This window comes from Acipenser ruthenus, chromosome 11, assembly GCF_902713425.1.
Source record: "Acipenser ruthenus chromosome 11, fAciRut3.2 maternal haplotype, whole genome shotgun sequence".
Classification (NCBI taxonomy): Eukaryota; Metazoa; Chordata; class Actinopteri; order Acipenseriformes; family Acipenseridae; genus Acipenser; species Acipenser ruthenus.
This window is the reverse complement of record NC_081199.1, coordinates 39,211,508-39,215,800: the sequence shown is the minus strand read 5'-3', so window position 1 is coordinate 39,215,800 and position 4,293 is coordinate 39,211,508.

Genomic DNA, 4,293 nt, shown 5'->3' with positions numbered 1-4,293 from the left:
GAATGAATTATGTTGTTTAGCATTGTTGACATGGTTAGGATGAGATGTAATGTTTGTTGCAGCATTGCAGCGGTACAAATGGAATGCACTGGAGGTAATCGCTTCTTCTTCATTTAGTGCAACCCTTCCAAACGAAAAGCTACAAAGAGTTTGTGAGTGGATTGGGTGTGTCCAATAGTTTCAGAAAAAATTGTTGCTTTTATAGATGTGGGTATACAGCAGAGAATGGTATTTGAACCTTGGTATATTACTGAACTATTTGTAACATCTCAAAATGATTTTAACCTAGCCTCCCCACAGCTGGATTCAGTCTGGAAACACAGCAAACAATCAACAATTGTTGATTCTGCTGAGAATAAGTTACTATGGATAAAAAGAAAAAACATTTTGTTATGAAATATGATGTAACCTCCAAGTCTTGCTTTACTCCCACATGTTGTTGAAGAAAGATTCTCAGCAGAAGCGTCTGTCCATGGTGCCAAGATGTACATGCTGTAGATAATAGTAGCATTGAGAATGGCATTATTGTGTTCATAGTACAAGAACTTTCATAAAGTTGGTTTACTACTACAAATACTGAGGTCAAGTGCTGTTGGCTGGCTGGACATACTTGGTTTCCATATTTTGTAAATGAGACCAACAATGAATCTACCACACTCAGACTAAAACTATTACTATTACTGTACGATATATATTTTAAAGACTTTGAAAAATATTTTTTTGTCATAGGCCAGAGTTTATTGTTGTGAAATGTCCCTGTTCTCACAAACAGGAATGTTTTAGCCCAGCAAGCAAACATGGCACTGTATCTCTGTTATGTGTTGTTACTATATATATTGTATAGAGAAATATAGAAAGGTTAACCTTCTTTTGTAGTATAGTTCCATCCAACTTAAAGTAACCACTGTCCAGCAGTCATTATCACCGAGAGTCAGGCTCGTGGACGCTATACAAACTGGTGAAATAATACGCTTTGGAGGGATTTGTAATCAACAAGGGGACAATTGCAGACCAGTATATATGTCATATCTGCTAGAATATAATAACTTAAATTAAGAGAATTCTTTTTTTTTCATGAAACTAATACAGTTTTTACAGAAGTGTGTTATTGGGACTAAAATGCCCTTTGTAAAACGGAATCTCTCTAAAATGACGCCTAATTGTTTGAATAAGCTGATACTGTCTGTATACTGTCTCCTGCCGTGTTGATGGAGCCGGCACAGGGTGGAGTAAGACAGTTCAAGTGTACACAGGGGACTTGTTTATGAAAACTACTGCAGCTGAATTACAGAGGGAAATCATTTAATTGGGACAACATAAATACATGCATGATATTCCAACTCTAATGCACTCCTCAGCATGGCAATGCTTCTTTTATTTGTCCCTTAGCATGCACTGCAGTGTGTTGATGCTTTATAAAAATAATGGTACCCCCTATCATGCCTTTGAAATCCCAATAAATCTTAACTTAAACCCATTATATAGCTCGCCAATTAAAACCTGCTCTATGCCTTGTGACTGGGTCTTACGTCACTTGCGTGGATAGCCGCTGTGTTTAGCTGTGGCACAGGCGCGCAGGATTTATTAATGGAAACAGAAATGAAAGTAAAGGTGGTCATGTGACGTTACCAGCCATGGTAACGCACAGAGGACACATACAGCAAGCTGTACAAAAAGCAAAATAAAACACAGTACAAAAACTACAAATAAAAGGTGCCCCAGAGGGCGAGCGCTAGCCTTAAAACGAGGCGTCCAGCTCCAGGAACCGGCTACACTACGTAACCCTCGCTATACATCACATGGGATCACAATCCCCAAACTAACCTACTGATGAGCCGGTATTCATACAACGACTCGTGCTGCTTCATACGGCCTTGGCTGGGCATTGCCTTCACAAGCACCGCTTGCAGTCTCAGGGTTGCGTAGCTGTCGTTCCTGCAGCGCGGACCCTCTCCTCCCGAGTATACGCAGATCCCCTCTGGCATGGCGTTACAGTCGCCCTGAACCATCTCCCACGGATGCTTTTGAACTGACGGACACTCAATCAAGACCCGCCCACCTGCTGATTGAGGTCCAGCACAGCCAATCACTTGCCCTTCCCCTCAACCAAGCCTAGCAGGCAGCAAGTCTCAATCGAGCGCCCGTCTGTAAAACAATAATTCAATTAAACAAATCAACTCCAAAACGACATACAATAAACCCATTTCCCCATACAAATGATACCAACACTAAATACACATGTGCAGGGCAATGCCCTGCTACAGCCTTATATACCGCAGTGTCTATCATGAGACAGGTCAGGAAGTGTTTCCCTTCTTTTGCATAACATTTCCACATACAGTTTGAGTGCAGTTAGTCTAATTTATTGAATGCCGTTGTTATACAAGCTGAATAGACAATGCAGGAAATATAGTAAGATCTAATTTAAAACTAATAGAAAAAAGAAAAACTAGGTAGACTTGAGAATAAAGGGCTGTAAATTACAAGGGAGGCTGTCTGTTTTGAAGCTGACAATTTCTGTTCCTTTATTGTCTCACAGGCGTGCTGAACACCGCAAAGATGCTTAGGTTGCAATGCTAACTTCCAGTGGGATTTGAGCCGGAGGGCTGAATGTGAATTGACAGCTGGAGTGCTTTTGATCAAAATAAAGCACAATAAGTTATCTGTGCACTTCTGTGCCTGAGAGCTGTGCAAGGAAACTGTGAGCCAACTGATTAAGAATGGTACACTGAATAAAATGAAAACAAAATGGCATTTCTTTTGTGCAACTTTAAATACAGGACACAAAATACTGGCTCATGCAATGCACCTGTTCAGCAGTTACTAAATGATCCGGTCCCTGAATGTTGTGCTTTGCAAATCTGTACTACACTCATGTACTTCAAATAAAGATGTGGTGTTCCGTGTTTTAAAAGCAAGGAAATTAAATCACTTCTGCTAATTTTGTGGAGCACAGTTGTTTAGCTGATAATTTGTTTAAGTAATCTGGAGGTGTGCCTACAAGTTCTTAGCAGTCCTAGTCTTAGTGTTAATCAAACTGGAGTAGGCAATGTTTACATCATTTAAATTAAATACTGGGAAGAGAGTGAAAAGTAATTGCAGAGAATGTTCTATGAAATGTATGACAAAACTAAAGACTTTCCAGAATCAATAACTAATAAAAATGAGTTCAAGTGTATCAAGAAACAACAACAGATTGATTTTGGCCAAAAGGAATATTGAGTTTGTGTTCATGAGAACATCACACCTTATGAGACACATTCTGAAAATAACTGAAAGATTGAATGGGTACTGTAAATAGATCTAGTGGCTGACCCATGACCTTTGGTGGCTGACCTTTTCTTGACTGATTTTCTATTAAAGATAAAACTAACCCAACTAAAGTGTTAACATTTGCAGATGCTTTGCTGTTTAAAGAAAAAAATAAGCATGAAGCATTGTTATAACAAAATCACATCTAAATGAACAAACACAGATGGCTAGATTCACAAGCAAGTATTCCTTCTGAAAAGGAAAAACTAAATATTATTATAACCCTCTTGCGTTGCAGGTCAGCCCTTCTCCGTCATTCCCATGGTTCCAGCTTCCCAGCGTAGGAATTTTAAATTATTTTTAATATACTAGGTGCTAGAAAACTCTAAATATTCTTGATATGTATTTTATTTTGTATACAACGGTAAGTCGCCCTGGGTAAGCGCGTCTGCTAAGAAATAAATAATAATAATAATATACTGAAATCAAGTAAAGCCTTTAAAATGTTTACAAGCTTCATACAGTGCTCACAATGAATGCCTACTGGATTCCTATTGTGATTGAGGTATCTCTGATGTCTAGATGCCTTACTACAATCACATCGCAATGGCTTGAAGGCTTTCTACTCAATGGAAGTTAAAGTAAAAGGGTCAAAAAACAAACATACGCAATGCATGATAGGGGTCAGATCAGGTTTCGAACCATCACTGGAGGTCTCAGTCCCAAAATGAGGCCTTAAAAGCGCCGCAATGAAAAAGAATTTACAGACCACATGGTCAGAATGGTGGGCTGAGAGCATCATTAGCACAGAAATCAAATGAACAGGAATGGATAGCTATGCAGCTGAACTTTCCCACTGCGGAGAGAGGAAGGCCAAGGAGAAAAATACCCCAGGATGACACAGCGTGACACATAGAAAGACAAACACTGCAGCAAAATGTCAGTTATTGTAACATTTCAGTAGCGTGGGAAACTGTTTCTCTTTGTTGTGGTCGTGTTCAGTAGTGTAAAGCATTAGCTGGGAGTCTGAGTTATAGTGGA